A 26,549-nucleotide genomic window follows, 5' to 3' on the forward strand; every position below is an offset into this window, starting at 1 on the left:
TAGTAAAACTGACCTTAAAAAAAACAAAGAGAAAACTGTTCCCATCCTTCATGAACTTAACAGTCTGCCAGCTCTGCTCTTCCTACCCCATATCCCGTCTCACATCTTCTTCCACTTAATGTTCAGCTCATTTCAGACCGGCTTCCATCCCGCTGCTTAACTAAAGTTGTCTTCATCGAAGTCACCAATGACCTTGAAATTCGAGATACTTTTGATCCTGTTCTTAACCAACCAGTTGAGCACCCCTTCTTGAAATGCTCCCCTTTCTTGACCCCCTCTTACATCACTGTCTGATCCCTCTCAGTCTCTTTGGCTGGTTTCTTCTTGTCTCTCAATATCCTACCGATAGAGCGCCCAAGGTTCAGCCCTGGATGTTTTCTCTCAGTCTCCACGCACTCGTCTCAAAGCTTTAAATGCCATCTGTGTTGGCATAGCCATCTCTGTGCTGATGGCTCCCAAATTCCTGTGTCCCACCTTGATAGCTCTTATGAGGGTCAGACTCTAATAATAATAATATTAACAATAACAATAACCAAAGTAACGAACACTCGCTGTGCACCACCTGCCAGGCACTTTACGTGATCGAGTCATTGATCTCATCCCATACCTTTGAAGTAAGCACGCTGTCACCCCATTTTATAGATGGAGAAAGTGAGACACAAAATGCTCGTGCAGCTTTCAATGCACGATTGATAGGCGTGAAGTGTTACGCTAAGCAGCCGAGCCTATCTCCTGCACAGAAATGTTGATACCCGTTCATCCAGCATGTTTCCAGGACACGTCACTTGAGACAGAAACCTGAAAGTCATTTTGTAGTAGTATTTTTCTCTCCACATTTGAACTCTTTGGAATCCCTGGTCACCTCAGCTTAAAAAATGCATCCTGAATCCCATTACTTTCCATTTCTCCTACCACAAGCTAGTCCAGGGTTTTTCTACTATGGCATCCTTTGACATTTGGGGCTGGATTATGCTTTGTTGTGTGGGGCTGTGGTGTCGCAGAAGCCCTGGCCTCTACCTGCTAGATGCCAGTAGCAACCCCCAGTCATGCCCAGCAGAAATGTCTCCAAACATTGCCAAGTGCCCCCTGGAGGACTGAGGAGCACGGAGTCCAAGCTCTCCCTATCTCCTGCCTGGCCTTCTTACTTCAAATTTCATTCCTACTTTTATTTTGTTGTCCATAAATAAGCAGAAAATGGAAATAAGATTGTTATTTCTCAGTCTAAAATGTCTTAATACTTTCCTATTGAATTTAGAAAAAAGTTTAAGAAAAAAGATCAGATTTTTAAAGGCTCTGAATGATCTGGCCCCTGCCAGATTCACCAGTCCCACCTCACATTGTCTCCCCTTTACTTCACCCACGTGGGACTTCTTTCAGCAACTTGATCAGTTCAACTTTCTACCAACTGGCTCTTCCGTCTGCCAATAAAACTAGTGCTTCCGCCTCTCAATGCGTGTGTGCACGTGCACACACACCACACACATGCACACACACCTCCCACACCTGCCACACACCATATATACACACACCACATGCACACACACCTCCCACACCTGCCACACACACCACAGGGGCATATAAACCACACACGCACAATACCCCTTTCACACTACACAACACACACATATACACCACATACACACCACACCACATACACACATCCCACCCATGCACATACACACCACATAGGTACATACCTCATACACCCCCCACACAACCCGCACACACATGCATGCACACCACACACACCGTGGATGTTCCTCCAACCTGACTCTGCGTTTCATGCAGTTGGCTCCTTGTCATTTAAGCCTCTCCTTTAGTGTCACTTTCGCAGAGAACTTCTCTAATCACCCTGTGGAAATACATTCCCCTTTGCTCCCTCCCATTACAGTCTATTACTGCCCCGCACTCTGCTTCCTTTTTCATGTCACTCATCGTAGGTATGTACTAATTTGTGCATTTTTCATGTCCCACATGAGCCCATCAGTCCCATGAGTGCGCGGGTCACAGAAGTCTGTTTGCTGTGGTGTCCCCAAGCCCAGGTCAGGGCCTGGCGCACGGACACTCGGCTCCTCGCTCAGTGCAGGTCGGTTAGAATGGATGCATAACTTCAGACTCCCCGAAACCCCGCTCGACGGAGTGTCATGCAACCTTGGGGATAATGATATGAGTAACAAAGGGGATTTAAGCTATAGCCGGGCCTATAATCAGAGCCCACACGGTTTGTCTTGGAATACAGAAAATCCTAGCTGGGCTACCGCTGTGCATTCCTGAGCTGTGAACTGGTCTGTCCCGGGTCAGGCTTGTTATTTCTGGCGCCAGTTGCCCGCTTCTGGCTAAGCCCTTAGGTAGCATGGTTTTCCCCCTTTCAGTTTGTGGTTAGTAACTTGGGGGAAGTACCCCATTATCAGTTTTCCTGGGCCCCACATTCAGGATGTTAGGAAACAGAAATTAATTATAACTCTTGGGACCGTTTCAACAGCTGTGGTTTTTGAGGAAGTTGGCTCTCCTAAGCCAGCGTCGGGGAGGGCGACGGACAGGCATAGTACCCCGTGCCTGCCTTCTCGGGGTGTCCATGCAGCATCAGCTGGGTGCGAGTGCGTGTGCGTGTGCGTGTGTGTGCTCAGAGGCATATACCTGTGCATGCCCCTGTGTGTACACTTGAAGCGGACTAGTCCTGTCTAAAGCTGGAAGCGCCTTTAGGCAACATTGAGCCCAACCTTCCCACCTGACAGAAGGAAGCCGACTGAGGCCCGGAGGGGTTTGACTTACCCACTGCCACTCAGCTAGTTAATGGAGGAACTGGCTTCACACAGAACTAGCGCCTTTCTTCGACCGTATCTCACTGTCTGGAAGGTTCATTTCAAAACAAATCATTTGATTTTTGTTTTTGATTAAAAAATAATGCGTAAATGAAGAATCCGAACTGCTGTCCTGGGTGACCTGGGCTCGGTTCGCCTGTAGAAGGAACCCCTTCCAGCTTTTCCTATAAGAGCAGCACTGGGCAGAGGCTGTGGTCAGCAGGAGCCTGTCTGTAGGCGAAATCCCAGCCTTGTCCTCTGACCTCAGTCCCATCCTTGCCTCCCTACCCGGTTGGTTCCTCAGATCTGAGGGACTGTGCTACATAAATAATATTAATTGCCTGAATGAATGGATGAATGAGTGAATGAATGAAATCTTTCTTCAGTGAAAATTGGCTCACCGTTGAGTTTCTGTCCCAGATAAAGAGCATAAGTTGCAAATGACTGTACCTCCCTCTCTATATTGTATGGTACCATTTAACTAAGGGCCTCAGAGTTTTACTTAATAGCAAAATACTTTTTATCCAATAAATGTCTTGAGATGCAAGAGAACTGGATCCTGGAAGTCCCGATTCCTTAAGCTTCTGAGAGGAAGAATCAGAAGATGGTCACGAGAATCATTTTAATCGTCCAGCGCTGGGCTCACATCACATTCATGGGGCAACCCGGAAACCGGCTTCTGCGCTACTGAGAAACTCTTCTGAGTTAAAATCTAGTTCCCAAATAGGAGTGAACATTTTGCAAGACATTAGATGATCCATAGTGCATCATCTGGAAGCCACGTGAAATGCAAATTCTTCTTTGAGACCTGGGGACTAGGTAAGCAGACTATTTACCCCTGGGGCCTTATCCCAACAAAAGTCCCAACAGCATCATTTCAGATGAAACATTGTTTTTTTTTCACAAGGGACTGTTTCACCCTCTCTCTCTCTCTCTCTTTGTTTGGTCTGTTTTACTTCAGTGGCCTTGCCATGGGCAGGCCTGAATATCCCTCCTAAACACTATAGATAGCATTTTCTCTAATGTTTAAGACCTGAAGAAATTCCTGAAGACAAGAAGACATTCCCTCTTCTGGAAAATGGACGAAAGAATTCCTCAGTAAATTTCTCCATGTGCTGGCACAGAGCAGCTTGTCAGCTTTGTGGAGTTTTCAGGAACAGGATGCTACACATGCTTCCCTCTGTTTCCCAAATCAAAAAGCCGTGCACACCTTGGCAGAAGGGAAACCTGAGGGCGTGCGGGGGTCAGCGCTGGAAATCGTAGGGGACAGGCTTGGTCTTGATCAGAGAGGTAGGAATGTGGGGGAGTATTCTAAATTAATTCTGAGTCACCAGGAAACTGATTTTTCCAGCTGGGGAAGGATATAAAGAATAGATCCAGAGAAAAGGGTGGTAGGAACACCCAGCTCAGGCTGCTCGGAATCGTAACTTGGGAATGGCGAAGAGAGCGATCTGGCTGGTTTTGCCCAGGAGCATCCTTCTCATTTGTGACGTGCCACCTTCACATCAGTGTCTTAAAGGTGCTCTCTTGCATGGGTCTGATAAAGGGATAAAAACACTTCTACTTAACATCAAAATGAGAACTTTCATTTTCAACTACCTACACGTAAAATCTCACTGCTGCTTTCTGGAGCTGGGGGAACAGGAGTTAAGCTCACTCAGCTGCCCAATTCAGAGAATCCCGTGGCTCATCTTTAGGTTTTCTGTTCCTGCCCAGCTGGTGAAACTAAGATGAAATTGCCCGCTGTAGTCTGTTTTTATTTTACAGAGCCTTTTCTCTAAAAATCTTCAGTCTTATTGTCATAGTAGACGTGTGTTTTCTTCTGTCAGCCCAAAGTCTGAGATTCAGGAAAGAATGGATGCTGAAGGGTCCTAGTTCCCGAAGCATTTCTGAATTTTTGTAACAGATGCTAGGAAGGTGAGGAGGGAATCCCCCATGAAGATCCTGTTTACGTACATGGTGGCCCAGACCGACAGAGATTGGGGTAGAGACTAGGGTGAAATAAGACTGTGTTTTGGAAACTGTGGTAAGAAGGAGGCAATGAGTCAGTGCTTACTATCCCCAGAAAAATACATTGCTCACTGGGGAGGCTGCGGGGCAAAGCCTGGGCATGCATCTGGAGGTGGGGTTGGAAAGGCATGGAGAGAAAGGAGTCGGGGGAGAGGGAATGTGAGTGAACAAAAGGTGGGAAAACACATTGGGGAAATAGTACTGAGAGTGGGTCTCCCGGGGGGGAAGGAGCTGTCAGAACAGAAGCAGAACTCCTGGGTTGAGCTGATAGCGAAGGGAGATTTGCAGACTGTGTGGGAAACCCACAGATGTTTATTCTATTGTGTGTGTGCTTCTAATTTTAATTTCTCTTTAATTCAATATGTGTGAAATAAATGTGGTTTCGAGCAGTGTCGTCTTGGTAATGTAGGGCTATACTTAATGTCCAATTTAAGGGTTGACCAAACATCGCACACCTGGAAACGGTCCTGTATTTATCAGTAACTGAAATAGAAGCTGAGTCACAGAAGTGACACAAACATATCTGGTGGCTGTGTCAGACCTCCTGGTTCTCCCGGGGGGTTAGTGAACTTTGTCTTTGCTTGCTCAGACCTGGAGCTCTCCTCTCTGATGATACCACCCACATTGCTCGGGGACGACCCCCCAGCCTGGTCCTTCTCTAGTCATCTTCCCAGATATCAGTGACTATACGCATACGTATGACTGACTCTCAGAGCTGAGCTATAGGGCATTTCATCAGCTAAAATATCAACAATTCCATCAGTGTTCTAAACAACGGTGAGTGAAGAGCCCTCAGTTTGGAAGCCCCAGATTTGCTTAAGTGGCATTTCATCTGTGCTTGAAGGGAAGGGAGGGAGAGGGAAGGCTCCATCTGCTTTGGCAAAGAACACGTGGCCTTCTCCCACTTTGTAGTAAACAACCACCATCACTATCCACTCCACTCCCAGCTCCTAGCCCTGGTAAGGGGAAGAAATGGGCGAGGGTGGGGAGCACGGCCTGCCTCAGGGACTCAGAGACCATTAAAAACAGTGGGACAGACTCAGATCTGTAAGTAAAGGTAGGTCATTGCTCTGTTCTTCGCAGTCTTTCCATCACAGACACGACCACGAGAGTGCCCCAGTGAAGGGTATGCCTACATCGGGGGAGAGCAAGACGATCCCTTGGGTGCAAGAAGAAAATACTAGAGCCTCTATTATATTTATTTTTTATCCTTTTAAATGTTCTGTTTTGGGGTATATAATATGCTCTATTGGCAAATGTATTTTATCTATCTACTGGTCATCTATCATCTATCTCATGTCATCTACCCATCCATCCTTCTATCAGGAGGTACACTGAGCAGCACTTTTGGAACTGCAAATTCCCGAGAGATTTTATTTCAGTAGTTTTCAGGGGAGACCTAGAAAACCATCATTAAGTCACTCGTTTATTTTCATTAAGGAACCTTTTCTTAAATGTAACCTTACACAAAATGCTAACATGTAAAACAGATAAAGATGGTCTGCTGTTTGGAAGGACTGGAGATAGGGTAGGGGATGGCCCAGCCCCCAGACTTTCCCTTTCGTTTGCTCTCCCCTCTGCTCTCCTCGGTCTGCGTAAACTTCCACTTGGAATCTACCGGGGTAGCTTGTGAAACATACGTCTTTGAAGATGAACTGGTTCGTGTTTTAAACCAGGCTGACAGGACATGGCTCCCGTCCTCAGGTTCGACTTTGTAGGTGTTCCCTGCTAGCTGGATCCATCTCGTGCTAAACGCCCACTCGCAGCCCAGGCTAAGAGAAGGGACTGGCACTATTTCCTCCTCCTGGCAGAAGCCACCTTTTCTAGGCCGTTTTCCGCCTTCCCACCGCTGCTCCATTTTTCTCAGTAGTGACCTCCCAACAGTGAACGGTCAGTACTGTGCCTCTCTGAGGATGCATGTTCATTGCCGAGTGGAACCAGATCTCTGCAGTAAGCACTTCTGATCTTATTTCACATCTGCAATCAGAGATTTTTCTTAAACTAAATGCAATCCCACATTCTAGGCACATCTCACCCTTTAGCTAATGCAGTTATGGTTGTAGTTTTCTTTCTGATTTTGCTGATTTAGAGATGGCCTCGTTCCCAAGGGCACTTCACACTGTAATTTATAGCTATATTATCTTCATGAATTACCTTGAGGGGCAAGTCTCCTCCTAGAATTACGAGGGGTGTGGGGTATGGCAGATAGAGATACACTACTCCAATCACCCTTCAAGAAAGGACTCTACCCAGCTACTCAGAGGGTAGCTAGCTGACAGCCTCCCCAGTAACAACTCTTTTTTTTTTTTTTTTTTAATATATCTTTATTGATTTCAGAGAGAGGAAAGGAGAGGGACAGAAAGATAGAAACATCAATGATGAGAGAGTCATTGATCGGCTGCCTCCTGCACACCCCTGACTGGGGATCGAGCCTGCAACCCGGGCATGTGCTCCAACCAGGAATCGAACCCTGATCGCCTGGACCCTAGGTCAACGCTCAACCGCTGAGCCATGCCCGGCTGGGCTCCAGTAACAACTCTTGAGCCCAAGTCACAACAGAGGAAGAGCATGCTGGAATCTCTCACTGGAAAGTAAACACCTTGGTCCATACGTCACACAGGCCCTGGTCACATGACCTTGTCTAACAGGAGAGAACAGGATAAAAGCAAGTGCTCAACATGTGCTCATCACAGCAGCCTCCCAGAAAATTCTATTAGTTATTGTCAGGGTAAATTTCAAAAGTTCTCTTATAGTATCAATTTATTAATAACCATTATCACCCAAAAGCATATAAATCATGAATTAGTTTGGATTTTATTACTAATCCTTTGAAGGAATGAACGGCTATGGGGGAAACACCCTTGAAGGCCCCTTCTTAATAAAAAGCAGCCCAGGGACTTGGTGAGTAAGGGCAGAGCTGCGTGGGGACACCGCGAGGCCCAGCCGTGGAGCTGGGTGGTGGGTGAAGGCAGTGAGTGTCTGAAGGAGAACTCTTTAGGGGAGGTGGGCACAGAAGGATGGCAGAGGCCACCCATGACCAACTTCCTTGGATTCACCACTCTGCCCCCAGCTGCCCAGGTGAGCAAATCATCTTTCCAATGTCTGTGGGTGTCCTTTGAATGATACCAAGTCTTATCAAATCTTTGATCTTACATTTGTCTCCAATCTGCCCTCTGGGCGCCCCCCCCCCCCCCACTGCTTTGAAAATGATAAGTTGCTGCCCAGGCTATTGGGTTTCCTTTCACACTTTGGTGTCTGCTGTGCTGTGGAGACTGACAGGCCGGAGACACACACTGTAGAAGGAAGTCACGGTTGGTTTCGGCCCAAAATGACATATTAGATCCTTGACATTTTCTAGGCTACTACTTCCGCCGGCCTGGCACACGTGGGCCAAGGCTGGGAGCTCTGTCAGCATTTTCCAGCTGAGTGTTTACCCAAGTCCGTGAGCCACCGGGTCTGTGGGATGGACTTGGACCCTTCTCCTTTGAGTTCTCTGGGTTCTTTGGCCTTTTCACTCTGAGCTGAAAAGTTAGTGAAGAGCCACTTCTGCCCCTGGTGGATGTGTGATGTTTACTCTCGAACTGAGAGTGTTACAGAGGGGGTCAGATTAGAGCAGAATGAAGGCTAAGTAAGGATCTGGCCAGTTTACTAGAATTTTTCTTCAAAAATGGGCTAACAGACCTGTGGCTTCCTGGTCCACTGCATGACTTTGGAGTCAGACTGCTTGGGTTCAGGTGCCAACTCACAGTTGTACGCAGGTTATTTGAACTTTCTCAACCCCAGTTTCTTTAATGTTAAAATAGGGTCAGTTTCATCTACTTCAATTTCGTCTACTTCAATTTCATTCTCCAAAGGGAGAACTCAACAAATATGAATTGTTATTTCTTTTGTTGTGCTCTCAACAGATTTTGGGAGAGAGGTCTGATAATCTGAGGTCTACGACTAGCGTTATTGTCAGTAACAATGTGATATACCAGCATGTGCTTCAGCTTCCATACCCAAAAATGGAACTGATGTTGCCGGAAGGTCCTTCTTTCCTTACTGGATTATGAGAGGCATCAAATGATGCAAGAGATGCCTTAAAAAATAAATATATACTATGGAGATAGAAGATAGTGTCTGTGCTGTGCAATATCACAGCAGCAATAGCTATGGAGGCAGAAGAGTGTCGCTGTTCATCCTATCGTGCCTTAGGTTGATCCTGTCTCCACGTACGACTGAGATTTTGTTGGGGTGAGTGGGGCTAGTTCTTACGGCACTGCCCTTGACAGAACATTGCTTTTTTCTTTTTTTAATTCTCACCCAAGGATATTTTTTCCACTGATTTTTAGAGAGAGTAGAAAGGAGGGAGCGATGGGGAGAGAAAGAGAGAGAGAGAGAGAGAGAAACATCGATGTGAGAGAGATACATTGATTGGTTGCCTCCCGCACATGCCCCAACCAGGGCCAGGAATTGAACCTCCAACCCAGGTACGTGCCCTTAACCGGAAATCAAACCCAGGATCCTTTGGTGCTTGGGCCAATGCTCTAACCACTGAGCAACACCAGCCAGAACAACAGAACATTGCTTTTTGATGGCCACCACTTCTATCGTGGAGCCAGAGCTGCTTCTGCCGGGAGCTGTCAACCTCTGAGAGGTCCATGTCAGAGCCTGCGTTCCCGCTCAAGAGCCATAGGATGAGCAAAGTCAGGTCCCACAGCAGCAGAGCAAATGCACGAGACCTGGCCAGAGGGCAGGCCCTCACCCCTTCCCCTGTCTGAAGGGTCCCTTTCAGGCTGGGGCTGCTTCGCTGCCCTTGGGTAGCACATAGTAAGAGGCTTGCATTCATGGAAAAAGGAAGGAAGAAGAAAAATCCCCAGTGCTTTCATAAAACCCAGCATCTCGCAGTTCCTGCTTAAGAGGGAGAACTCGTTTTTCCCTAAATTGAAAATACTTGGGTCTGGGTGAGCGTGGACAGAAAAGGAGGGAGGAGAAATTGCCCTTCTGTCCAGAGCCGGGCAGAGATTTGCATATATACAGTGAATTATGTCTGGGCTCTCATTTCAGGGTGAGTTCTTTGATTCCAAGCCAATAGACAAATAAATAAAACCCACTTTAGCTATTTTAAGCAAAACAAAGAAATTTAAACTACACACACTTATACCACACACACGTGTACATTGGAAGGCCACAGAGTAGGTCGCAGAATCAAATAAAAAGCTCAAGACTGCCTGGCCGGGCGTGGCTCAGTGGTTGAGCAACGACCTAGGATCCAGGAGATCGAGGTTCGATTCCCAGTCAGGGCACATGCCCGGGTTGCGGGCTCGATCCCCAATGACTCTCTCATCATTGGTGTTTCTATCTCTCCCTCTGCTGCCCTCTCCCTGAAGTCAATAAAGATATATAAAAAATAAAATAAAATGTTTTAAAAAAAAAAAAAAAAAAAAAGCTCAAGACTGGCTTTTCACAGGACAGGAGACTGGAGACCTTGGCAGGAGAAGCTAACAGATTCTGCATCAGCTGGGGATCCCTGTGTCGCTTCACTCAGGACTTCTCTTCCCTGAAGGGAGTTCACTGGCCTTGCTTGGTGACAGGCCGATTATTGAGCAGCACAGCACAAGGGGCCCTTGTCCTGGCTCTATTAAGAGGGAGGACAGGATGCTGGGCAGGCCCCAGAACAGATGTCGACCATGGTCTCTGCTCACCACTGTCACCTCATGGTTATAATCAGTCCCAGGACTGCGTGGATTTACATTCATCCAGATGGAGCCCACGTGCTTCTGTTCTCCAGCATCCTTGAAGAAATTAACCCATGTAAAGAGTGGATTACAGTCTCCCCACCCGAGACAACCTCTCTACCTTGTCTTTCTGGCCCCTAGAGAACAGGTGCTCGGGCCACCCTGAGGAGTCTGGTGGCTTCCCCTGGCTTTCTCTTCACTAACCCCGTGCTCTGGGTTCTGGGATTTGGGGCCCCAAGGCCCTCGGTTCCCCAGCCTTGTCCTTGCTTAGACAGCAAACTAAAAATAAGTGTCCCCAGCCTCTTCGTGCTGGTGACAACGGTTGGACTGCCACCTCACCGCAAAGGCACTTGCCATTGTGGGGGTTTGAAAAAGGGAAACACGTAAGTGCTAGTTTATCAGCCGAAAGAAGCCAGGACAGAAAAAAACACAACGCCCGTCCCACCCACAGGCTCTGGTCAGGGTTTCAGCTTACAGGAGAAAGCCTGGCCCGTTATAAACTGGAGGCAGAGGAGTTTCTTTATTTATGCGCCTGCGGAGGAAGGGGCAAGACGCAGCCCGCAGCAGCCGCCCTGCAGACTCTTCTGGGAAAACACTGAAAGAGAACAAAAGTGCTTTTTAAAGTGTTAGAACATTTGCAAAATACAGAGGGCCAAATTAAAACCTGCAGTGACGTCCAGTGTTAATATTGTGCTGGGTTTCCCATCAAGCGGCCCACAGAGCTAGGCCCGAAACACTGCGAGGGATGCTGTGGTGGCATCTTTGTGCGTAACCCGTTTGTACAAGGGTCCAGCCTCGCCACTGGCTGGGTGTGAGGTCCCCACATTGCCGCCTTTATCTCTGTTAAAAAGCAGCTCTTAATTAGACAAGGTGGAAGTATCCAGGGATAGGTTACCCTGATCTAATTTTTCTTCACTCTTTCTCCTTTCATGTCTCTGGAAGTCCTCTCCTAGATGTTAGCGGGGGTGCTGGAATACGAAGAGGACATGCTTTGTTTTAGATACTTGTTGCCAAGTCATAGAAAATATCTTGATGGGAGCCTGTCAAGAGCAAGGTGACACTCATTCAGGAAAATCAATCAGACAGGCCTGAACACTGCTTTAAAATCCATGAAGTGCTCTTATGTTTTTCAAACTATGTACACTGCTATGGAAAACATGATTCCATTAGGCACGTAGTAACTGTGTGACCGTAAGAGCATAACTTTTTTTTTTTTAAGGCAGACAAAGGATTTACAAGCCCACGTTATTTGTCCTCTAAAAACATCTAGCCTTCCAGTCCTAGAAGCTCCGGGGGCTCCGATGTTAATATTATTCCTCTTTCCTACTCCAGTCGTCTAATCCCCTAGACACGCCCCGTTAGTCTCTGCGGGAACAACAGTGATCAAAACAATAGCAAGAAGTGACATTAATTGAGCGCCTACTGTTTGCCAGGAGCTGGCTCAGACTTTGAGTGGATGGGTTGATACATTTAATCTTGACAGAGGAAGGGTGTCTACTTCAGACTCAGTTGACCTTTTTGAGGAGGTGACAGGCAAGGGAAGAGTGGGGGGAGACCGTCTGGCATGGAGAAGGGTCCGAGTGTGGGATCAGCAGGGGAGCAGGAAAGTGGCACCAAACCCAGCTGGAGGAGCATTTATGAGAGGAACAAGGTCAAATTCATACCTCAGGAAGGTCATACGCATCTTCTAGTTGGAGATAGATAGTGGGTGAAGCGGGTCCACGCAGGAAGACACTGTTGATGTCGTCGGGGCAATCGGGGAGCCTGGACTCTGGGGTTGTTGGTAGAGGTGGACAGAAGTACCTGGACTCAGGATTCATTTGAGAGATAGAATTGACAGGACTTGTGAGTAAATTATATAAAGAAGGTAGGTTGAGCGATAAATAAAGGCCAAGTCTTGGGTTTTTTATTTGAGGCCCTAGGCCAATGGAGCACCATATTCTAGATGTGAAAATCTGGAGGAGTAACTGCATCATGGGGAAGGAAATGGAAGGTTCTATTCTTACCTTGTCATTTGCCAAAATTGACACTGTGACCAAAAATAAAGGACACAAAACTAGACGCTTTCACTCTTTAATCATTTTTGTGTAGTAAAAAGAGACCAGACAGACCTGGGACTGGGCTCAGCCAGACCGAGGACCTCCGTTTTCAAGTTGTGTGTCCTATGGCCACTTGATGTTTCAGCTTCCTAATCTCTAAAAGGAGTTACTACTCCCTGCCCCACTCTTGATGTGGGGAATGTAAGCTCCTAGCCCAATCTCTGGTGCATGTAACTCCATTTCTTAAATGTTAGCTGCAGTTCTTTGAAATGACCTGCAGAGATAAAGCTGTTATGTGCAATAAGTTCTTCCTTGTGTGGGTCATGTATGTCTCTTAGCCTGGGTGACAGGACATGATGTGGATAAAGAGCCCATGGAAGGCAGTGGTGTCCCCCAATGTCCCTGTTCCTCTCTGTCTGAAATCCACATTTAAATGTTTCATTTCTTTGAGTAAAGGCTTTTTTTTTTTAATGAAGTTTCACTGGCCTTGGAAAAAGAGAAAATCATTTAAAGCATATTTATCAATAATATGAAGTGAGCGGAGTGTTCTGACTTGGAGCATGGAGCTTGGCTGCCTAAATCTGAATTTTTTTCTCTGTCACGTGTGAGCTGTGTGACCTTGGGCAAGTTCCCTGACTCTTCCTTATCTAAGTTCCCGCCTCTATGAAATTAGGACTTTAGTGATTCCTACCTCATAGTGTGGTTAGGAGTTTTAGTGAAGCTAATATACGTAGAACCATAAAACAATGCCTGGGGAAGAGTCACCGCTACATAAGTATGTGTTAAATAAAAAATACAAATAGTTAAGGTATTAGAAACAGCTGATTCTGAAAAGGTGAGGGAAAGGCGAAGCTGGGGAGGCAGAGAGAGCTAAGAGGCGCTGGGCTCTGGAAGAAGGTGAGACTGTGGGCAGTCACAAGAGGAGCTGAACATGACATTTATGTGTCTTGGTTTTGTCTTATCAAGCCCCCCTCCCCAAAAAAAGAAAATTTCCAAACATTAGAGCTAAATTTTCCCCTCTTACCAGCAGCCTTTAATCCAGGTTGGGCACAGGCAAGGTAGCATGCATTAAAACATGCATTTTTTTTGGTTGCCACTCCACCCGCAGAATCCCCCTACTTGCCGTTTATGAAGATCATGTCAAGGTGTCCTCTACCCCTACCTGCCTAACTTGGTTGGAGCGTGTGACTTCCTGTGGCTTCTTAAGTTCTCAACTGAAATCCGGCCACAGACTCCTCCTCCAAAGCCTCCAGGGTGACCATAATTTCTGACATTTACAATGGACTGGGGAGGCCAGGAAACATGTGAGCTTCCTTTCTCGTCATCCTTCCTTAAAGGAAAATGCTTGGTGGGCTGTTATATCTGGATGGTAGTTGGCTTTTATCATTAATCCCCATCTGAGCCAAACTAGGGACAGAGCATCCACCTTCTGAAAGAATGGGTCAGGAGAAAGGCTGCTAGTGAATCCCTGAACTCACCTGGAACTCTAGCAGGATCCTAAGAATCCCCCACCCCCAATTTCTCCAGGTATGGCGAAGATGCAGAGAAACGAGACCACTCAGACATTGCTGGTGGGAGTGTGAAATGGCGCTGCCACTCCGGAAAAACAACTTGGCAATTTCTTAAAAAAAAAAAAATGCAACTACCATACCACCCAGCAATTGCAATCTTGGCCATTTATCCCGGTAAAATGAAAACTTAGTGTTCACACAAAAACCTATACTTGAATGTCTATAGCAATTTTATTTGTAATAATCCGAAACTGGAAACAACCCAGACGCCCTTCAATGGGTAAATGGTTAAACAGACAGGCATATTCACACCATGGAATACCACTCAGCAATAAAAAGGGAATGAACTATTGATACAAACAACCACCTGGTGAACCTCCAGAGAATTATCTTGATGAGAATAGCCTACCCCAAAAGATTACATATTGCTTTATGCCTATATACTCAGGACTGTATTAGGTGCTGAAGATACAGGGAGACAGATAACAGAATCTATCTGTACCAAATTGAGCTTATGAACAATATGTAACACATACACACTGAGATAATCTCAGAGAGTGGTCAGTACTAAGGATATAAGAAAACAGGGTAATGTAGACTGCACTAGGGAAGGGGAGTCAAGGAAAGCCTTTCTTTGTGGGTGATTTGGTCTGAGAGCTCAATGATGGACCAGAGCCCCAGAGCTGGGAGAAGAGCATGGCTGTGTTACCTTTAAGAAGGTCCCACTGTGGCATGAGGAATGCACTAAAAGGAAGTAGGAATGGGAGTGAGGGGACCCATTCGCAGGCCATTTCCGTGGCCCGTGCCTGAAGTGATGGTTTCCTTGACTAAGGTTTGGTAATGAAGACAATGGTGCCATTTTCTGAGATGAGAAAGACTGTGGGGAGGGAGGAAGCAGTTTGGTTGGGAGAAAGAAATCAGGATTCCTGTCTAGTCATGTTCGTTTTGATCTGTGTAATAGACAGCTATATCGGGCCACACACATGGTACCTCCTCTTTTCTTCCCCCAGCTCCATCAGCTCTGAGGTGGTCTTCCATGTTCGGACATAAGTGGAACAGCGCGTGGCAAAGTGGCTTCCTGCAGGCCAACCAGGGTTAGGTCATGCATAGCAGGACCATAGAGATGGCAACCTGAGGGTGAACCTTGCACGAGCGGAAATGGAGTTCAGTGGCAGCCAGACAATAAAGTCTTTCCTTCCCTCTCTTATGGAAGACTCTAAGGTACAGTATCGTCTAACAACTCTTGCAGAGAAGTTCCATATGCTAAGTGGACACAACTTCTGAGTGATCTTCTGGGACCCTCAGCAGCTCTTGGTGAGGTAGCAGCCAAGATGCTAATGCAACTCCTCACAGTATATCACACCTTCCTTTGTCTCCTCCCCCTTCTTTTGCTACATCTAATACCTTGAGCACCTCCCAATTAAACTGTATCTTAATCCTTGCCTCAGGCTCTGCTTTATAGAGAATCCAATTAAGACAACATCAGGGAGGTCAAGCAGACAGTTAAAGTCTAGAACTCAGGAGAGAACTCAAGGATGGAACTAACTTGGGAAACACCAAACACATGTAGTAATTAGGGTTATAAGACTAGTGCAGTCACTTAGAGAGAGAGGGTGGATAGAAATATGGGGAAAGGAGCAAATTTGAGACACTCTAAAATCTCATGTTTAGGCAGCAGATGTGGGTCCAGCGGAGGGGAATTGAGAAAGTATAGTCAATGAAGTAGAAGAAAGTCTGAAGGGGTGTAGTGATGATATAGGCAAAAGAGGTAGAAAGTGTCGCAAGAAACATGGGAGTAACCAGGTGGGCAGAAGCCAGTTGAGAGGTCCAGTAACATAGGAGAGGGGAGACAATTAGGTTTGGCAACATGGAAGTTATGAGTGGCCTTGATGAGAGCAGTTTCAGTAAGGAAGTAGGATTGGAGTTAGTCAAGGACAGAAAGGGAAATGAGGAAGTAGAAGTCGCTAACATCATAGATAAGTCTTTGAAGAAATTTAAAAGGAAATGGGGAGGAAATAAATTGGGTAGCAGCAGGGATGTTGTTTGGCTGGGTGCTGTAACCGGGAAATGTGTGTGGAAGAAGTGTACTGTCTGGGAGTCAAGAGACCTAAGTTCTAATCTTTTTCCTGCCATCAACCAGCTGAGGAGGCCCTAAGTAAATTAGTTCCCTCCCTAGTCATTAATTTCCTCATTTATCAAATCAAACATCTTTCAGATCCCTTCTAGCTCAGAAAACCTATGTTCCATGGAAATGTTGAAGCTGACAGAGGAGAAACAGTGAGTGGGGAAGGTACGACTCTTGAGGAAATGATGTAAGTCCTTAAGGAGCAGTAAGAGGGACCTTACCTCCCAGGGCAGTAGGAAAGATGAAATAAGATAATGCATGCAAAGCACTTAGCACAGTGCCTGACATAACAGTAAGAACACAGTACACTTCATTTATTCCTAGAAACAGTGAAGGTAGTTTCAGCAGCAGGAACGTGCAGGGCATTGTGGTGCACTGATCTGATCTACTGCACACACAGAGAGTGCCATCTGCAGAGAAAGAAGGAGGGAGAAGTGGGGATGAATCAGGCAGCTCCTGGTGTGATGGTGAGGACAACACTACAGGCTACTTGTGCAATGAAACATGGTTATGGACCTTATGACACCAGCTCAGAGTTGGTGGATGGGATGATGAGAGGGTCCACCCAAATGGGAAGACATTTCACTTTTTTAAAATCTTTATTGTTGAAAGTATTACAGATATTCCCCCTTTTTTTCCCATTGATCCCCTTCACCTGAATCTGCCCTCCCCCACTATTGCCTGTGTCCATGGCTTATGCATATATGCATAAAAGTTCTTTGATTAATCTCTCCCCACCCACTCCCCCACCCCACTGAGATTCATCAGTCTGTTCCATGTTTCTGTGTCTCTGGATCTATTTTGTTGCTCAGTCTATTTTGTTTATTAGATTCCACATATGAGTGAGATCATTAAAACTGAATCAAGAAGAATCAGAAAACCTGAATAGGCTAATATCTGATGAAATCGAAGCAGCAATAAAAAAAAACTCCCAGCAAACAAAAGCTCTGGTCCAGATGGCTTCACAGGGGAGCTTTCTAATTCTTTAAGTTGTAGGGTTAAATAGTTCACTAAAAATTTTTCTTGCTTTTTGAGGTAGGCCTGCAGTGCTATGAACTTCCCTCTTAGGACTACTTTTGCAGTGTCCCATAGTTTTTGTGTTGTTGTGTGTTCATTTTCATTTGTTTCCCAGAAGTTTTTTATTTCTTTCTTGATCTTATTGGTAACCCATTCATTGTTTAATAATATGCTATTTAGCCTCCATGTGTTTGAATGTTTTTGAGTGTTTTTACTGTAGTTGATTTCTAACTTCATGCCCTTGTGATCTGAAATGCTTGATATGATTTCAGTCTTCTTGAACTTGTAGAGACTTGTTTTGTGTCCTAGCATGTGGTCTATCTTTGAGAATGACCCATGTGCCCTTGAGAGGAACGTATATTCTGCAGCTTTGGGGTGAAATATTCTGTAAATATAAATTAAATCCACCTGATCTAGTGTGTCATTTAGTCACTGTTTCTGTGTTGACTTTTTGTCTGGAAGATCTATCCAGTGAATTCAGTGGGTTGTTAAAGTCCACAACTATGACTGTACTGCTATTGCTCTCTCTCTTAAAGCCTTTAAGGTTATTATTGATAGGTCCTTATTTATTGCCATTTTAATTCTTTATGCCTATGTTTCTCTCTATATTTCTACTTCTAATTACAGCAGACCCTTTAACATTTCCTGCAATGCTGGTTTGGTGGTGATAAACTCCGTTAGCCTTTTTTTTTTGGTCTGGGAAGCTCTTTATTTCACCATCTATTTTGAATGATAGCCTTGCTGGATAGAGTAGTGTTGGTTTCAGGTCCTTGTTTTGCATTACCTTGACTACTTCATGCTATTCCCTTCTGACCTGTAGACTTTCTGATGAGAAGTCAGCTGACAGCCTTATGGGAGCTTCTTTGTAGGTAACAGATTGTCTTTCTCTTGCTGCCTTTAGTATCCTCTCTTTGTCCTGAATTTTTGGCATTTTAATTATGATGTGTCTGGGGTTGGGCCTCTTTGGATTCTTCTTGCTTGGGACTCTCTGTGCCTCCTGAACTTGTGTGACTTTTTCCTTGACCGGGTTAGGGAAGTTTTCTGCCATTATTTCTTCAAACAGGTTCTCTAACCCTTGCTTACTTTCAACCTCCTCTGGCATTCCTATGATATGAATATTGTTCCATTTCATGTTGTCCCACAGTTCCCTTAGACTGTCCTCTTGTTTTTTAGTTGTTTTTTCTTTTTGGATCTCTGATTGAGTGATTTTTTTCTACTCTAATCTGCTGTTTATTCCTTCCAATGTATTCTTTATTTCTGGTATGTCATTCTTAATTTCCTTCATAGTTCCCATATCTTTTTTCATGCTGTTGAGCATCCTTACAATCAGTATTCTGAACTCTGTATCTGATAGATTGCTTATCTCCATTTCATTTAGCTCTTTTTCTGGAGACTTCTCTTGTTCTTTCATTTGGGACTTTTTTTTTTTGTCTCCCCATTTGGCTGCCTGTTTGGATCTGTTTCTATGTATTAGGTAGGCCTGCTAGGACTCAGTCTTTTTGGTGGGTCTCTGGTACAGGCCAATGTCAGACACTGTTTGTGACTGGCCTTCAGTACCCTCTTTGGAGCTATTAACAACCCATGGCTTGAGGTGCCCTCTGTTGGGGCCAGGTGCATTTGAACAGGACCAAGACGCACACCAAAGTTTCCTTTTCCAAGGCCCGGGTCCAGAAGCAGATCAGGCAAAGGCTCAAAGCACTCTGAGGTCTGCCTCTGCCTGCAGGCTGATTAATCTGATTCTCTTAATGAGCCTCAGGCTGTAGAAACTACACAGGGTGGGGCAGCTGGTTGTTATCAGTCTCTTAACAAGCCTCAGGCTATAGAAACTCCACGGGGTAGGATGAGAGGTTTTCCAGCGAGGTGGAGCAATTGCTTCCCCCTCAGGCAAAAGCTGCTTAGAAGGTAAATGTCTGCCTCTGCAGTCTGGGGGAATGACTCGGCACAGGAATCCAGAGGGGTGCCTTCTGAGCTCTATCTCCAGAGCCCACAACCCTAGATTCTCCTCACACAGCTCCAGCCCACTTTGCCTTCTCTCTGCTAGAGCCCAAGGTGAGTGACTGCACATGAAAGTTTGTGTGTTGGCTTTTGAAGAGGGTGCCTGCATTTCCAGCCATCTCTTCCTGGCAGACAGAAACCCGGCTGCTTTTCATAGCCAGATGTTATGTGGGCACCTTTCTCAGTTCTGGTGCTCTTGGCTGGGAAGCCCAGCCTGGGGTTTAGGCCCCAGAGTCCTCAGTGGGAACCCCCACAGCTGAGATCTCCCTCTGGACCTTCAGCTGCTGCCTGTGGGAGCCCAGCCAGCCCTCTCGTGTCTGTACTTCCTACCAGTCTCTATGCGGTCTCCACTTTTCCTCCTTGGTGATGGTGCTCTCCAGCTCGTCTTCAGTTGCAGTTGATTATTCAGGATTGTTTCTCTGTATTTTAGTTGTAATTCCATTTTGGTCCTGGGAGAGTGTCAGTGTAGCTTCCACTCAGTCTGCCACCATCATCTGAATAGTACTCTATTGAATGATATACCACCATTTGTTTATCCTGTTGCTGGATACCTGGGCTATTTCCAGTGTTTGGCTATTATGAATAAAGCTGCTATGAAAAATCGTATACAAGTCTTTTTATGCACATATGCTTTCATTTGTCTTAGCAAATACCTAGGAGTAGAATTGGTGGGTCATAGGGTCTGTGAATGTTTTATGAGAAACTTCTAAGTCTTTTTTCAAAGTGATTGTATCACCCGTGTATGAGAGTCCTGTCAGCTTTTGGTGTTGCTGGTCTTGAACTGGAGCTATTCTGGTGGATATGAAGTGGTATGTAAATGCAGTTTTAATTTGCATTGCTCTGATGATCAGTGGTGCTGAGCATCTTTTTATGTGCTTATTTACTTGGCATATGTTCCTCGGAAGTGTCTGTTCAAATCTTTTACTCTTTAAAAATTGGATTTTTAAAAATTATTGATTCATAGTCCATATTTCACTTTTAAAGTTCTTCCCTATTCCACATAAAAGGTTGGGATGCAAAGAGTCAAGAGTAGCCAAGACCACCTCAAAGAAGAACAAAATTGGAGTACTTCACCACATATCAAGATTTATTATAGTGTGGCTGGGCATGGCTCAGTGGTTGATCCAGGAGATCACAATTCGATTCCTGGTCAGCACACATGCCTGGGTTGTGGGTTCAATTCCCAGTCGGGGGTTTAAAGGAAGGAGCCCATCAATGACGACTCTCTCATCATTGATGTTTCTATCTCTCTCTCTCCCCCTCCTTTCCTCTCTCTTAAATCAATAAAGATAGATTAAAAATAAAAGATTTATTATAAAGTGACAGTAATTAAGACAGTGTGGCATGGGCACAACAACAGACAAACTGAAATAAAGTATAGAGTCTAGAATCAAACATATGCAAGCACTTGAGTTATGAAAAAGATGGCACCTCAGAGCAGTGAAGGAAAGCCAATCTTCAGTAAATGGTGCCAGGTCAAGTGGATATTCAAATGGAAAAATAAGAATAAAATTCAACCGTGTCTCATACCATAGGAAAAAATATCAGTTTTCTGTGGTCTATAGATTGTGGATGAAAGTTTCTAGAAGGTAACATAAAAGAATAGCTTTTTGATCTTGAGGTAGGCAGACACTCTTAAATAGGACACAAAAAGCACTAACCATAAAGAAGACTATCTCTATATTGAATTTTAAAATATTAGTTTATCAAAACTAATTAGTTTATCAAAAGATACCATTAAAAAAGTAAAAAAAAAAAAGTCAAGGTACAGAGTGAGAAAAGATATTCACAGCACATGTAACTGATAAAGGCCTCAAATTCAGAGTACATAAAGAAGGCTTACAGCCCTGGCCAGTGTGGCTTAGTTGGTTGGAGCTTCATCTTGTGCACCAAAACATGACTGGTTCAATTCCCAGTCAGGGCACGTACACAGGTTGCAGGTCCAATCCCCAGTTGCAGGGCATGTGTACAAAACCATTCCTGGGTATATATCTGACATGCACAAAAAGTGTTCATAGTAACCTCTAGAGAGAACCAATTCAAATATTCATCAAGTGTAGAACAGATGAATACACGATGCTATATTCATAGACTGAAATACTGTACAGGTAAAAATAAATTAACCACTACTACACACGACATTGATGAATCTCACAAATATAATGTGGAAAGAAAGAAGCTAGTTACAAGAGAACCCATATTGTCTGATTCCATTTATGTAAAGTTCAAAGCCAAGCAAAATGCAGCTTTGGTGTTCCAAGTCAGAATAACAGCCCCCTTAAGAAGCAAAAAGGAAGTGGCAGTGGGAAGGGGGGTGAGGTGGACCCTGGGTGCTGGCACTCTTCTATTTCTTGACCTGCATGTGGGTACATGGGTGTGTTTTCTTTGCAATAATTCACTTAAGGTTTACGCACTTTTCTGTAGGTATGCTCTACTGAAAAAAGGAAGAAAAGGTTTACCTAAGGAAATGAGACGGGAAGGATGATCCTCCTTTTAATAAATGATAAAATGTTTCTCTCCACCTTGTTTCTGACACACTCCCAAATTCAGGTTCTCCACTGTTTGCGAACTTGATGTTCTTACCAAATGCATCAGTCACAATGGAAAAAATCTGATGGATTTTCACAGTTTTAAAAAAAGTTTAATGTCTTCCTTATAAGGTCATTAAAAAACTCTACCCTCAAATAAAACCATCAAGCCTCACCCAGATCCTTTTAAGGTTAAGGAAACTGAAAGGCTGAATCTGGGAACAATAGTCATCTTGGGATCGGAGGAAGAGAGTGGATCAGAAATTCATGCATTCCTTCACTGGACAAATATTTATTAAGCATCTTCTACACCTCAGGCATTATTGTAGGCACTGCAAGTACAACAGTGAACAAAAGAGAAGGTCCTGTTCTCACGGAACTTCACTCTGGTGGAGATAGAAAATGCACAAGTAAATGAACAAATGTGATGGAGAAAAACAAGGCAGGGGCGTGAGGTAGCAGGTGCCAAGGATAAGGTTTTGCTGTTGTGTGGAGGGTGGTCAAGGAAGGCCTCACCCAAAGGTGCAAGACCTGGGAAGAGGGGTGGCCATGTGGGTGCCTGGGAGAAGAATGGCCCACGTGGAGTGAGCCTGAGATGGGAACAGTTTCTGGGTCTGAGGAACAGCCGGGAGGCCAGGGCAGCAGGAGGGGAGTGAGCAAAGATCAGAGCAGAGATCAGAGTCAGGGGTCATTAGGGCCTCCTAGGCCACTGGAAGGGCTGTGACTTTTCCTCTAAATGAGTTAGAGGCCACTGGGGGCTTTTGAGTGGAAAGAGGGATGTGGTCTGACTTAACTTTTAAGAATCATGCAGGCTGCTAGGAGGGAATAGAAAGGAACAGGGTAACAGGAGAAACAAGGAGCCTGGTCAGAAAGTCATGGTGATACAGCTGCGAGACCAAGGTGCCTTGGACCAGTCATGTAGAAGATGAGAACTGGATACATTTTATGGCAGAGACAAACCGTGTTTGGAAGTGGGTTGTGAGACAAAGAGAGGACTCAAGATTTTTGGCCTGAGCAACTGGAAGAATGGAGCTCTTGTCAACTGATATGTGGGTGGGACGGGTGTGGTGGAAGCTTCCAAAATACTGTTTGTACATGCTTAGCCCTTGCCTATTAGATATCCAAGTATAGATTATAAGGAGGCAGCTGGAGATGATGAGGCTGAAGCTCAACGGAGAAGTTGGTACTGGAGATGTAAATTTGGGTGTTGGTTAAAGCTAGAAGTCTGGATGAGATCACCTAGGAAGAGAGCATAGACAGAAAGGAGAAGTCATCCAAGGGATGGCCCTCTGAGACCAGCCCTGCCCTAAGTCCTGCTTCCGCTGCAGGATGAGATAGCGTCATGCTGGAGGAATTGGCCCTGTGTCCCCTGTGCCAGATGGCTGATTTCTTACAGGTCTGAGGATAAACGGGGCAACACCATGCCCTGGAAATGTGACCTCAGTGGAGACCAACCCTTCAGTGGCAGACACAGTCCAACATCTCCTCCTGTCCCTGTCCCCAGCTCAGCAGGGATTTGAACTAGCAACCTGGAGGGCAAGCTTCTCCATTGTAGAACTGGTTTGCCCTCTCCGCTGGTGTTCCCTTAGCCTGTCTGCTAGTCCAGCCCAGGGCGCTCTGTTCTCCCAGAAGGGTTGTTTGTCCGGGAGCAAGCAGGGCACCATTTCTCACTGAGCCAGGAACTGAGGTTTGGAGGAAGGTGGCCTCCGAGGAAGCAGGGGTCTCGATAGGAGCTGTCCTGCACATTTTACCCATGACCTTAAAATCTTAAAGTTTTCTGACATTCCCTTTATAATGAATCATCAGCTGAGCAGGGCCCCTGCTAGAAAGTTGATAAAAACCCTACAGGATTTTAAGGTTTGAGCAAAGAGAAGAAATGGCTGGCAGGGCTGTGGAAAGCTGCAGACAGAATCTCCACCGTTGCTCTTTCTCTCTAAAATTAGATTACAGGGGAAACGAAGAAGCATGTCGAGGAAGGAGGTCTTGAAATGCCTCAGTTTTCTCCCTTCCTCAGCTTTGCTGTCACCACTCAGGCTCCCTAGGACTTGTCTGGGGAGTGCCGGCCAAGAAAAGAACCCACAGAGGGGAAGGACGCTGGAGAAGTAACAGCAGCAGAAATGCTGTTTGTTGACCTAAACTTCCCAGTGTCGCATCTCACCTTCCAGAGATGCCAGAATTTTCCTGCCATAGCAGCCATTCTTTTGAGTGATTCTAACTTGGTTTCCCTGCCCACTCCCTCCCATTCTCAGCTTGACCCCTTTCCCCGCCTCTCTTCTCCTTTGTAATAAGGGAGCAGTGCACAGACATCGCCATTCCATGTCTTCAAAATCTTTAGCTGGTGCCTGTCTGAAGACCCCCCACTCTCCCCTCTGCTCCCATTCACTAGAGACGTCACTCTTTGCTTTCCTACCTGAGAGTGAAAGCGGTTCAAGGAGCCCACAACCTGAAACTGGGTGGGGGTGAGGGGTGGGGGTGTTTATGCAGCTGGTGCCCACCTGCTTCAGGATGGGACTCTGGGAACTCAACAATAAAAATTGGGGGATTTTGAGATCCTTGAAGGTCCCTGAAGAGTTGGAAAGACAGAGCTCTCTCTTACCTTCAACCAGAGTCCTAGAACACAAAAATGAATTACAATTCACTCTCTGTCTCTTGTAGTTGGTGAGACAGCAACTGCTTTGGTGTAGCCAAACTCCCCGTGCAAACACTGATGGAGGTCAATGGAAAGGTGCCTTTCTTGGACATCTGTCCATGCTGTTCCCCATCGGGTAATAGGTAAGCATTAAAAGCAATCTTTTGTGCTCAACAAGAATTTGGTGAAGATATTGATAGTACTATGTGCCTTTTTTGCTCAAAAGATCTGCCTCATAGTTTATCCACCCAAGCTTCTCATTTTCTCACCTAGTCATTCAGTATCTGTTTGTGAATGTCTACTATGTCCCGGGCTTGGTGCTGTGTGCTTTCAAGAATGGAGAACAGGGCGGACAAGACTTACAGTAATAGTGATGGGAGAGGCAAAGAAATAAACAAACACATCAAATCATTACACATTTTAGTAAGTGCTATGAGATATCTGTGGGCTGTGAGCTCAGAGGGTGAGGTTTGATGAACTGCATGCTAAACATAGAAATAAATGCAAGTTGAATTTTTAATGACGTGCTTTTACATGTAACTTAGGAAATGACCTTTGGAGAGTCACAGCAGGATTTAAAAATGGGATCACTTGCCCTTGAACTGGAACATCAGTAATATCCATGATCTCATGAAGGTAGTTCAGATCTCTTAGAATGCCTTTCAGGTGATGTGACTTTCCCTCTAAGAGAGGAACAACCCAATTGCCCCAGCAACAGACACTACTGGTTGTCTACCCCATAGCTGTTCTTTAATTTCCCACCCCTTTTCCATGATCTTATGTAATACCCGGGGAAGTCTTTGTGACAGAGACAGATCCTGAGAGAATGGTCCAAAACTCACTATTAGGAACTTGTTTGAAGTTAATGTGGATCATGTCATCTCCCAGAGAGAGATGATGTGGAGATCCATAGAAGCAAGGCGGGTTGACACTTTCTCTTATGTTGTTGCTTTCCTGGACTTAGAGAACAAAGCCCTCTTACTTCTCACTTACTCTTCTTAGGACCCAGAGCCACCATGCATCTGTGGCAATCTGGAAATTTTCCTACTCTTAGATAACTTACAACTAAGGTTCAGCCTGGTGGATGGGAGGTGAGTAATCATATTTTACAGAGACCTATAAACCCTGGGTGCCTTTCTCAAGTCTCCCCATATCTGACCTCATGTGGTCAGAGTCCTAAATGTTTTGAATGGCTCTACAGAGACTTCATCGCAACCCGACCTGGTTTTAGATCACCAGCAAGTAACATATCCCTTCCAACACAACTAAATTATGAACAGTTGACTGGTTTGAAGGCGTGCAGATAATTAAAAAAGCATTCTTTCTAAGCAAAGGTAGGGAGTTTCAATTTGGGGGTATAATGGTTATTGGAAATTTGTTATAATGAAAGAAAATAAATAGAAAACAATTTTTTAAAACTGAGGAAAGGAAGATTCCAAAATTAAAGAGTGAGCTCTATTTAAAATCGGATTTGGCTTATCAAACCTCCAATTGCACTCAACCTTTGAGAGAAATACTTGTCCCACAAAGAAAAAGGGTGTGTAGAAAAAGGTCGTCAAACTGACTCAGAGCAGCAGTCAGTGTCAATCAACGTCATTTGAAAAGGTTTGTGTGGAGTTCTTTCAAAATTGTTGTCTTTTCTAATTTAAAACTTTAGTTTTGAAATTCAGGCAGAGGTTGCCCCCAACGGAAGGAACTATCAAGTCCAGATAACCTGGATCTTTCTTAGTTCCCAAAGTCCTGCCCTAGTGAATAAATGGATTAATTTACACATGTGTTTAGTTGTTTGTGAAATCTACTTTGCCTTTTTGTACCAAAATAAGGTCTTTCTAAGGTTCTATTATTGCTTTTAATAAGAGCATCAATACAATTGATAACCTTGACTTTTTTTCATGCTGAAACACTAAATGTTTTGAAGGGCTCTGGAGCCATGACCTGGGCTGCCTTTATCTGGTTCTGCTGGGGTTTTTTTTAAATCAAATCATCATTTGATCCAACTCCTTGACACACTGGGACCTCAGAGGCTGGTGGAGGAAAAGAAGAAAGCTGGGAATTGCCAGGCCCAAGACTAGGGCACTGAGTTTGTAAAATAGGACTGGCCCTTGATGGAGGCATGGAGTAGCTGTTAACGTCACATAAAGTAGAAGAGATGTGGCTCCTGTGAGCTAATAGGCCAA

This window comes from Miniopterus natalensis, chromosome 11, assembly GCF_054644295.1.
Source record: "Miniopterus natalensis isolate mMinNat1 chromosome 11, mMinNat1.hap1, whole genome shotgun sequence".
NCBI lineage: Eukaryota > Metazoa > Chordata > Mammalia > Chiroptera > Miniopteridae > Miniopterus > Miniopterus natalensis.